This window comes from Kogia breviceps, chromosome 15 (genome assembly GCF_026419965.1).
Source record: "Kogia breviceps isolate mKogBre1 chromosome 15, mKogBre1 haplotype 1, whole genome shotgun sequence".
In the NCBI taxonomy this organism is placed as follows: domain Eukaryota; kingdom Metazoa; phylum Chordata; class Mammalia; order Artiodactyla; family Physeteridae; genus Kogia; species Kogia breviceps.
In genome coordinates, this window is record NC_081324.1 from 14,962,650 (window position 1) to 14,974,652 (window position 12,003).

At 47.2% G+C, this 12,003-nt stretch overlaps 1 long non-coding RNA gene across 2 annotated transcripts in view; it reads right to left on the bottom strand.

Moving 5' to 3' along the window:
- The window catches only part of LOC131742753 (uncharacterized), a 73,260-nt gene that overhangs the window by 11,508 nt on the left and 49,749 nt on the right, over window positions 1-12,003 (bottom strand). For both annotated transcript variants that reach the window (XR_010836855.1, XR_009331544.2), the window contains exons 2-4: window positions 11,769-11,880; window positions 8,137-8,287; window positions 5,056-7,431 (exon numbers count right to left, since the gene is read on the bottom strand). This is a non-coding gene — a long non-coding RNA (uncharacterized lncRNA). The remainder of the gene's footprint in view (window positions 1-5,055; window positions 7,432-8,136; window positions 8,288-11,768; window positions 11,881-12,003) is intronic.

Here is a 12,003-nt window from a genome sequence, read left to right on the forward strand (position 1 = left end):
CTGAGTCAAGGTCTGAGGACCGACCCAGCTTCCACTGAAGCTGAGTCTCAGAGGCCTATGTCCCCAGCTGGGGGGGGGATCCTCTGGGACCCCCGTGGTGGGGTTTTCAAACCAGAAACTCTCTGGGGATCACTGGCGATGCCTTAGCGGGAGGCTTGGGAGGGTTCCACACCCGCCGCAATTCCCACCGCACCGTGAACAACTCAGCCTGCAGCTGGATTTGGATTCGGATTCGGATTCCACATGAGTTTTCCTTTGGAAGGGGAAAAAAAGTTGACTACCTAAAAAAAAGAGGTTACGGTAGAGTTGGGGGAGAGAAGGAAAGCCCCATGAGTTGGTAGCTAAAGTTCCCTTATGTGAAGATTAAAAAGGGGAATTTTCATCAGTTGGGCCACACGGGAGATGGAGTTATGCAATGAAAAGGGAGGTTACTTCTAAGAGATGGACGGCACTCTTCAGCAGGGTGACTCTAGCATCCCAAAGTTAATCTGTGGGCTTCCCTGGTGGCGCAGTGGTTGGGAGTCCGCCTGCCGATGCAGGGGACACGGGTTCGTGCCTCGGTCCGGGAGGATCCCACGTGCCGCGGAGCGGCTGGGCCCGTGAGCCATGGCCGCTGAGCCTGCGCGTCTGGAGCCTGTGCTCCGCAATGGGAGAGGCCACAACAGTGAGAGGCCCGCGTAGCACACACACCCAAAGTTAATCTGTGTTTACACATCTCACTTTCCTCTAGCAAATAGTTATCAAACGCTTGCTGTCGGCTGCACTCCGCACTTTGCGTGGCGGACACGGGGGAGAAGAAAGTCATAATCCCCGTCCTTCTGGGGATTTTTGGCAAAACAGACGCGGATCCTTCCAGGCAAAATAAATGACGTAAATATGCAATTACAAACTGTGATCAGTGCTATGAACGAAAAGTATTGCAGGAGCCAGTACCAGCTCGTGCCAGTAGGAACCGCCCTTTCAGTCCGGTGCCCTTCTTCCCCAAATCACTCACACACACACACACACACCCTTCTTCCCCAAATCTCTCTCACACACACACACACACCCTTCTTCCCCAAATCTCTCTCTCTCTCTCTCTCTCACACACACACACACACACACACACACACACACACACACACACACACCACCCAATAGCATTCACGCCAGAGCCCCACGAGACCTCTAGCCCTGGCAGAAAAAAGCTTCACGAATCCTCTGGATGAAACAGCAGCCAATGGAAATCTACAAGACCCCTTCATATAGGATATTTCCAGGCTTCTTAATTGAAAAGGGAGCTTACTGAGCCAAAAGCTGGGTGACTGCCCCGGGATGTCCCATTTGTGCGGTTGGCTGGTAAGCTCATGTGCTCCGATCTTGATTCCCAGCACAGTTTGAGGCTTGTTTCCTCCCAACCAGGACACTGAAGTTTTGAAAAAGCTGGCTGTGCTTTTGGACCACCCCCAGCTCCCGTGCAGACTCTCACCACCTGCTCACATCTAGATAACAGGGTTACCCGGTGGCCAAGTGGGAACCTGCGCTCAGCTGCTGGGGGCTCCACACAAGAAAGGTGACTCAGTGGGGGGCTCTGGGGCCAGCTGCAGGTGAGTTGCAGGGTTCTGGGGAACTGAGAAGAGATGTGAGGAAGAGGGGTGTGTCCATTTCCTGGGGCTGCTGCAGCAAAGTGCCACAAATGGGGACTTAAACAACAGAAATATGTTTTCTTGCAGTTTTGGAAGCTGGAGGTCCAGTGGGTGACAGCAGGGTGGGTAACCTAGTGGAGACCCTGAGGGAGAGCCATCCCATGCCTCTCGCCGCGAGTTTCTGGTGGTTGCTGGCAATCCTGGATGCTACGTGCCTCTGACGTCACACGCCAGTCTCCCTCCGTGTCTCTGTGTCCCTGTGCCTTCACGTGGCATCCTCCTTTCCGTGTGTTCTGTGTCTCTGTTTGCTCTTATAAAGACACTACTTGCTGGATGAGGACCTACCCTAATCCATTATGACCTCATCTCAATTTAATTATATCTGCAAAGACCCTATTTCCACAGAGATCACATAGAGAGGCAGTAGGCAGACATGAAGTTTGGGGGGACACTCTTCAACCCAGTACAAGAAGAAAATGTTCTCCCTAGCCATTGACTCTTGTCACCTGGCTTATTTCCTTTAATAGCATCTTTGCCAATCTGAAATTCTCACTGGCTCCCTTCATTCAAGACAAGTTTATTGAGGGCCAGGGATAGAGCAGTGATAGGACAAAGTCCCTGCCGTCATGGAGTTTGTCTCTTGGTCCAGGAAGACAAACAGATCTGTTTTAGGGTTCTCCAGAGAAACAGAGCCAATAGGAAATATCTATGTGGGTGGATGGATGGATGGATGTAGACGTGTATGTATGTATGTACACAAACAGAAAGACTTAAGGAATTGGCTCATGTGATTGTAGAGGCTGTCAAGCCTTAAAACTGCAGGGTAGGCTAGCATCCTGGAGCCCCAGGGAAGAGCTGATGTTGCGGTCTGACTCCAAAGGCAGACTCCTGACAGAATTCCCTCTTCAGGGTCAGTGTTTTTCTATTAAGGCCTTTGACTGATTAGATGAGGCCCACCCACATTACAGAGGGCAACCTGCTGTATGCAAAGTCTACTGATTTAAATGCTAATCTCATCTAAAAAAATGCCTTCACAGAAACATCTAGAATCAGGTGAGCCATGTGGAGATCCTGGGGGAGAATGATCCGCACAAGACCCTGAGGAGGACCTGCTTGGGGTGCTCAAAAAGTAGCAAGGGGTCAATGTGGCTGGAAAAGAATAAGCAAGGAGGGCGGGGAGGAGTGGTAGGAATTGCCTTGTAGAGGCAGCCGGAGCCCAAGTAGAGTCTTAGGACTTTGCATTCCCTTCTGGACCCGTGGAGGGTCTTTGAAGGCGCAAGGGTGGAAGCAGGGGAACCCATTGGGAGACTATTGAAGCAAGTTCCTTGCTTTTTGACTGTCTCCCTCTGTGAGAACTTGCTGCTTGTCTGGTGTCTGCTTCCTTGCTAGACTAGAAACTCAGGGGGCAGGAACTTTCTCTCTGCTCTATTCCCAGCATCTGCCACTGTGCCCAGTATGCAGCAATATTTTATAGCTTATCTGATAGAATTACACATTTAGCCTTCCCCAAACCCTATAAGGTAGGTACTTTTATTATCCTTAATATACACTGAGAGGTAAAATAGCTTACCCAGGGTCACACAGCTAAAACATTTGTAACAGAGCGGTATTTCAAAACACATTAATTCACCATCTGATTAATCCTGTAGGATACATATAACTCAGCCACCCAGCCCACATTCTCCCCCGACGTTGGAATCAAACATGACTTTGCAGGATGGGTTTCCATGGTGCAGAAGACCAGGATCACCATTTGCTGCCACCATGAAATTTCCTCATCTATAAAGAATTAACCCTTCTGACCTTCTGATATGAGGTGACTGGCAAGTGCACACAGACTATTAACATATATTCTCAAGGTGGTGAAGAAAGAATTACAAAACAATTATAGTGACTATTAGGTAGTGTTGGATGCGGCCCAAAGATAACTGGGAGTCAAGACTCAAAAAGAAATACAACAGGGGCTTCCCTGGTGGCGCAGTGGTTGAGAATCCGCCTGCCGATGCAGGAGACACGGGTTCGTGCCCTGGTCTGGGAAGATCCCACATGCCGCGGAGCAACTAAGCCCGTGAGCCATGGCCGCTAGGCCTGCGCGTCCAGAGCCTGTGCTCCGCAACGGGAGAGGCCACAACAGTGAGAGGCCCGCATACCGCAAAAAAAAAAAAAAAAAAAACAAACAAACAAAAAAAAGAAATACAACAGATTGAATAACACATTATCTAATAGAAGGAAACATGCTATTTTTCAGGAAAGATTTTTTTTTCTAGAAGGAATATATCAAATGGTCTTTATCACTGACCTACATACAGAACCATTTCTTTATAAAGCTTCATGGTGAAAGTGAGGGATCCTAAGAAAGCATGTTTTCGTTCAGCTGTCTCTTCAGAGGGGTTAATTTCATGCTGCAGGTATATGCCTGATGGGTGAACTTAAGGAAAGGGTAAAGCTTAGACCGCCTTGAGGAGTAACCAACCAGATCATAAGGTCAGCAGCTTTCACGGGACTTCCCTGGTGGCTCAGTGGTTAAGAATCCGCCTGCCAATGCCAGGGACACGGGTTCGAGCCCCGGTCCGGGAGGATCCCACATGCCACGGAGCAACTAAGCCCATGCGCCACAACTACTGAACCTGTGCTCTAGAGCCCACATGCCTCAAGTACTGAGGCTGCACTCTAGAGCCCGTGCTCTGCAACAACAGAAGCCACCGCAATGAGAAGCCCGCGCACCACAACGAAGAGTAGACCCTGTTCGCCGCAACTAGAGAAAGCCCGCGCGCAGCAACGAAGACCCAACGCAGCCAAAAATAAATTTTAAAAAATTTAAAAAAAAAAAAATCAGCTTTCAAATGTTTTGACATTGACCCACTGGAAAAACACATTTTACACACTGACCCAACACTTAACAATAATTGAAACAAATTTCACAAGATTTACCCCTACTACATATGATGCACTCATGTGTTCTCTGTATAATTGCATTTTTTTTTAAAATCCTGGTCGCAAGCACTGAACTGATTTCATGACTTACTAACGAGTGGCAGCCCACAGCTTGAAAACCACTTGCTTAGAACACTTGCTTCTCAAACTTTATTGTGCATACGGATCAGCAGGGGGACTTCACAAAAGTGAAGATTCTGATCCAGTGGTTATGGCAAGGGTGGGGTCTGAGATTTGCATTCTAACAAGCTCCCAGGTGATGTCGCCCCTGCAGCTGGCAAAGACCCATCTGCAACACAGGAGTATCTGCTCTGAGCTTTAGATGGGAGCAGGAGAGAATCCGATTAATTTAGGACTCTGACAAAGAGTCAGGAGTGCACATATGGCGATTATATCTCAATAATGTAATAATCCCTGTGCCTGCTATACTGTGTTAAAGAAAACATGGCTTCCTTGGGAAACGGCACATCCTAAGATACCGTCGAATAAAACTTACCTCGCGGTTCCCGTTTTATGAGGAATCAAGTTGAAAGCCGGCTGTGCGTTAACAGGAGGGTGGCAGACACAAGCTTTGTGCAGGTTGCTGTTACCGGGGAGGCTGGTTCCCTGAGATGGGAGGACAGAAATGAAGTCCATGCAGCCGGTCGACTCAGCTGAGCTGGATTCACCTCCTGGGCCCACGTGGCGTGGTGTCTTCACCAGCATCCCCAGGCAAGTCAGGGGCTCCAGATTCTCGTCCGTTTCTGGCAAGGTGACAACTTATGTTTTCAATTCCAACTTCTTCAGTCTCTTTTCTGTGGCTTTTTATCCCCTTCTGTCTCTAACCTCACTGCCAACCGCACTGGGAGTGGAAGCTGGGTGGGGAAATGATTAAGCCAGAAGGAAAGCTGTATCTATGGAGTCATGTTTTGTTTTACAAACAGTTTTTATAATATATAAGGATGGAACTGTTTCCAAAGTCAAGTGTTGTTGGTGTATCTATGGAGTCATGTTTTGTTTTAGAAATAGTTTTTATGATATAGAAGGAACTGTTTCCGAAGTCAAGCTTCATTGGTTTGGTTTGACTTTTTAACTGTAACCCATGGGTGTTCTTGGCGCTTCTCTGCTTTGTCTCCCCCCCAGCTCCCCCAGGAACACAGTAATTAACGTGGATCTGCCCTGAGTCAGCTCGGAGACAGTTGTTGACCTTCTTACCCCCAGAATTCCGGAGATAATGCACAGCATCTTCCGAGTCTGCCATCACGCTGTGTAATTGAAAGACCGTGTCATGTAGAATACGCCTCCCCTGTACCAACAGGATCATTTATTTACAATTCAGTAAAAGTCTCAGCCCAAACCAGCGAAACCATCTATAGGATCGTAGAGAGCCATATGCGCGTAATTTGCCTTCTGACAAAAATCTGGAGAGGAGAAAGGTGCCACAAATGGAATTAGGCTCAGATTGTTCAGAAAAGAAATCACAGCTGGAAAACATTTCAAACAGAGATCCCTTCGCAGAGCCTTCCAAGGACAGCCAGCCGCCAAGCACATTTTTCTTTCCAGGCTTATTCTCTGCGCTGTTGGCTGCTGCTGTCCATGCCACCGGCCAGATTGACACACGCTTTATATATAAATATTCACACCGTGTGGGATGAGAGTCTTGGGATTGACAGGATTTGCTTTGGGTGTTCCAGATAAATGAAAGTGGCCCCAGGGAATTGGCTTTCTCAGCTATAGGGGGCGGCCTTCTGCCAAGGATCCAATCCATGGTCAGCGTAAGAGAGCACTTTCTCCTGAGCAAGGCTCTGTTGAGTTATCAACACTCACTTTGTTGCACCTGGGTCTTCCTCTGCTTGGTTCTCTGATTACTGGACTTGGAGTTCCACTTGGTGGCCTGTCCATGGTCAGATGGGACTGAAGGGCTGCAGCTATGCTCCTTCCCGACACCCACTTTGCAGAGACGTACATGGGCATCCCTCCCTCGGGCAGCTCAGTCTCACTCTTGCCTTTTGCTTGATTCCCAAAGTCTCCAGTGAGACCAGAGAATCTGGTTACTATTCTCAGGGGAGAGTTGCCCTGGGTTGCCTCAGGGCTAAGGGGTGAAGGTGGATCCTGGCTGCATGGCGGGGACCTCAGAGGAGTGAAGGCCCACCCTCTGGGGGAATGGGGAAGCTGCAACTGACAACCCCAAATACCAAGCCTCCCCACTCCCCCCGCCCCTGTCCCTGCCCCCTGCCATGCGTCTGCCTCAAGTCTGAAATTCTCACCACTATCTTCCCTTCTTAGGGACCTTCCACTCGGGTTACCACTTTCAAGAGCTGGTTTATCCATAAACCAGCAGGTACATGGAAAAGTTAGTTCCCTGACTCTATATTAAGACCCAAACAGAAATCAAATTTTGAGGGAATTGGTGATATATAATGAGGAGGGAAAAGCAGAAGTAATCTCAGAGCTAAACTCCAGTATAGCTAGTTCCAGGGAAAGAGGGAGGATTATAAGAGAACCCAAGACAGCAACCCAAGAGCTTTGTTACCTCAGACGCACCTTCTTCCAGTTCAATGAATGTTCTCTCCACTTACACATCATTGTGAATCGGAAGGCTTCTGAGTCACTTCCACTGCTAGCTGGGTGACCCCCGTGTCACACTAGGGGGACAGGAAGGAATGAGTTCAGCCTCACTTGCAACAATTCGGATCAGGGCTGTATCCGGGTCAGAGTTGTGCCGGGGGCTTCTCCACCTCCCACTCCTTGCTGTCTTGGAACACCGGGTCCTTGCTTTCTCCCAGATGGAAGCTGGAGGCACCATTAGTAGGCAGTCATGCCAATGTTTCCTACCCTTCATCATAAACTTTTTGAGGACAGGAATTGACCATCTTCAGAGCTTCCGGGGAACCTAGAACAGTATTTGATGCACACACATTAAGAGTTCAGAAAATGTTAGCAGGTAGCAACTAGTTGTTAAGGATACAGTCACGAGTGGCCCCAAGTTACGTCCATGCATTCAACTATTCAACAGATAATGCATCGACTGCCCTCTGTGTGCCATGCACCGTGGTGAGCACTGGATATATAATCGATATCAAGACCAGCTCTGGTCCCTGTCTTTATGGGGTGGTGAAGTCTAGTGAATGAAATCACCGGTCTGTGTGGATACATACTGAAGCCCCATCAGGACGTTGAATTAGTGGAGACAGGGTGTGGAGGAACCTCAGAACCAGACCCCTGTTCCCCTCTAAGACGCCGGGCCCACAGTCCTGGCCTCCACTGGAGTTGGGGAGGAGGAAAGAGGCAAGCTTTAAGTCAAGTTCAAGTTTAAAGTGTTTTAAATGAACAGGGCTTGGTCTTAACCCCTAAAGCTGATGAGAAAGTTAGAATTTGGTCAAGATTTTGTGAAAAGAGCCACAACCAATAAAAGGGGGGGGGGTGGCGGAGGGGATTCAACAAAAGTTAAAAAACACTTTCTACCCCTAATAAATTTAGACTTTTCAACAAACCAGTTACAGATGAGATGCATTTTTTAATCAGTACTTTCAAGTTCACTTAATAGCTGCTTCCTTGGGGTGCTACTTCAGGTACTGTGATTAGGCATGGAGATCACCTGTTTTTATCTTTTAAGTATGCATGTGTCCCGTCACCGTCCAAAGCAAGTGCCGGAGAAACTGTAGATCTGAAAAAGTAGACACGTTCCTTCATCTTCGTGAGATGCGGCATCTTATCGCCGTTAGCACCGTCCACCAGAACTCTGGGCCCTGCTGAAGAGAGAGGTCTGTGCTTAACCATTCTGGTATCTCACAACTAACGTTGCCCAGGGGATGCATGTGAGGAAATCCAGACATAGGCAGGGACTTCTTTCGAATGCCGGGGGAAGTGAAAAATGGAAGATGTGCGTGGCAAACCCAATGTTAAGGTCATTAGGTTCCAAAACGGGAGGGAGAAACACATGCACGTGTGGATTTGCCTGCAAAGATTCTCAATTCTTGGACCTCGGGCCCATAGTTGAGATTATGCTGTTGGCGTCAGGGATGTCCAAATAGCTCCGTAATTATTCTTGTCCGAGTTGACTCACTTTGGGGGAAGGTGGATGGCGGGGTGGGAAAGAGAAAAGAATTATTTTCTGGCCAGGTTTATCCAATTCTCCATTGTGAATTTGTGGAGGTCAGTCAGTGACACCATTAAAATATTTAATGTATGTTTCATGGTTTTTAAAATCTTTTTTAAAAAATTTCTTAAAATATTATGATGTCTGTTATATGATAGCTGTAAATAATCCCATGGGGTGGAGAGACTATAGATAAAAGAAGCTTGTCCATGGGTTGATAATTGTGAAAGCTGAGTGGTGGGTACATAGGTGTTCATTATAATATTCCCTCTATTTTTGTATGTTTGAAAATAAAAAGTGTCTGTAATAAAACGTCTTTCAAAATTGCGTGAAGATTTAATAGCTTAAAAAAAAGCATTTGCTGGTTATCCAATGGAAGCATTATCTAGCCTAAGGCAGAGATCACAGTCCAGTGCCCACCTGAGCTGCAGGTGTCTGTCACTTGAGGGGAAGCTCTGAGCCGCCTTTCTAGAAGGGTCCCCACTTTACAGAATTGGCTCTGTCCTGGCGAAATCAGAGCCATACACTTGGCGTGAAAAGAAATCCCATCTCTCTGTGTTTTATTCTTTGTTTTTCTTCCTGACATAATGAGCCCAATATCTATGGAAGAAGCGGAGTTGTACACCCTTCACTGCCACTTCTGGGCACTGTTTTTCCTCTAAAAATTTCCAGTGGACTCATTTATTTATTTATTTGGGGATTTGTCAGTCGTTTCTTGACCATCCCCATGGCCAGAAGCAAAAACTCTAGGACTAGGTTTGGTCCCTAATGAAAAGAATTTTTCAAGCCTCAATAAGCCCAAAAGTCTTTACAGGGAATTTGTTTCAGGCTTCTTTCCACACCACCAGACCCCACAAATTTGTCCCAGCTTCTCTCCACTACCTTTGGCCCCGGACAAAAGGACATGGGTAGAGTGGGACTCTGGGTCTCATGGGAAAAGATTCCAAAGATTTTCCTTTTTTTTCCTGTCTAATTGGCCAATTTAGTAAATTCTAATTCTAAATGAATCGGAAACTTTGATTTTCTGTAAACAAATACAGCACCTGCCATGGTGGACTCTGCTGTTGATGGTTACCCAGCAATTCTTCCTCTTTCTCATAACAAAATCTGTCTTTCCTTTGGAGAACCCATTGATATGGCTGGGGTATGGCTGACCCCACACATATAATCCCTGCTACCAGGCAGTGCCTAGAACGCAGTAGGGGAATAGTGATTAATTCGATGGATGGATGAGACTTTCGGTTGTTAGTGATTCATTAGTAAATATGTTTCCCAGCAGTCCTCAAACCTTTTTTCATCTCAGCACCATTTTATATTTTTAAATACTACTGAGGACCCCAAAGAGCTACCATTTATGGCAGCAAATTATCTTCTCTGCAATATGGAGAAAGCCCACCTGAGAATGAAGCCAACATAGAGGAGTGCAGAGCCCAGAGAGAGAGAGAGACCCAAACAACATGAAGACCTGGAAAATGCCCAAAGAAAGACCTACCCCAGCATTTTTCAGTTAAGTGAGCTAATAATTTCCCTTGTTGCCTGAAATACTTTACACTGTATTTCTCTTGGAGTCGTTGGTTGCTGCAGGATGACTTAGGCTGAGTAGTCCTGATTCCTTAATGTACACGTTCCCCGAGGTCTGAGTGATCATTAAACAATGGGTCCACATGGTCGTGACGACAGTTCAGCCGTATCTAGAACCTCTCACATGCGCGAACTGCCATCAGAAATTTGAGAGATTTGAGAGACATAATATTTATGAGACCTAATGGTCCAGGGAAGTGGCTTTAGTCGTGGTTAGTATATACCCCAGCAGCATTTTAAGGATGGACAGCCTCGGGGACAGAGTGATGATGCTAGTCTACGTGAAAGTCCACAAGGCCTCAACCTGAAGAGTTGTTTGGGGACGTAAAGCACGAAGGTGGGAGCTTTGGAGCAGATCTGCCCCCATTTCCTAGAATACACTTGATGGTGTTTGGAACCCATGCCAAATTCATGATCACATCTATGACCCAGCAGAGACCGCTTTGCTTCCATGCCGACAGAAGGAACCGTAACAGTGCGCCCTTTTCCGGAGAATCAGAAAACGACTCTCGCAGCCTCAGAGAAGGCTCCAAAGTGAGTTGCGTGGAATAATGTAAAGAATTAATAAGCCAATTTTGAACTTCCTCACCACCCCAAAAGACCCACATGATTCCTTGCGGTTGGTAAATCTAATTAGAAGTGAGAAAGACAGAGAGGTAAGTCTGTCAGCAGAACTGGCCCAAAAAACTCAGGGAGGAGACTCTGGGATATACCTGGGAAGCCAGGAGTGATAGAGGTGTGACGTGCAGCCCTTAAAATTGGGCCCGTGAGGCAGAGACTGCTCACTGTCCTTCACCTTCTCCCTTAGTAATGAGACTCCTGGCTTTCAGCTGGGGCTTGTGACCATCCAAAATCAAGACTACCTTTCCCGGCCTCCCTGGCAACTAGAGATGTCATGTGACAAGGTACCAGTCAATGAATATAAGCAAACTTTTATGTTTAACTTCCAGAAGGTGTCCTTAAAGGAGGGAGACAGTCTCTTTTCCTCCTTCCTGCTGGCTGGGATTTAGATGCAATGTTGAGGAGTTAAGCAGCCATTTTGTACTGTGAATTGGACCATGAAGGAGGGTAAAGCAGAAAGAAAATGGAGCCAGGGTCCCTGATGATCACGGAGCCATTACACTAATCCTTGGCAGCCCACCTCTGGCCTCATGTGCAAGGGAAACGTGAACTGCCATCTCTTTTAACCATTGGAATTACTGATATTTGTTAGTTTTTCGTAATGGGCAGTCAAACAATCTGATATGATTAAAAAAAAAAAAAAAACGCTCAACAGACAAATTCTCTGCCAGTGAAAATTAGCAAAGCCTCAAACCCAATTAGAAGACCCCCCAAAACTCTTCCTCAGGTCAGAGATGGACAACAGTCATCCAGCATCTCACCTTCTGCCCCAGGATTAGCGAGATGGATTCTGAAAAGGGGTCTGGAGCTATCTTACTTTCTCTGGCTGCGGCATTGAGCAGCGAGTGGCTGCTTGCTCTCATACTTGCTTTTCTTCCCATTCAAAGGCTCTAATCTTACAAGGGAGGTGGTTAAATTCTACAACTTACGTGTTTGCACGCTTGCTCTCTGGGAATCTGCTTTCCCCAGTCCCAGCGTTTGTAAGAGACTCCAGTACTTGTCAGCACCTACAGGGGCAACTGAGAGGGACTGAGTATGCACCTAGTAAGAGAAGGAAAGTAGGAAAGGGAGATATTAGCCCAGTGGCTGTCAAACTTGAGTGGGAATCAGAATCAGCTGGAGGGCTTGTTGAAACAGATTGCTTCACCCCACACCCAGATCTTG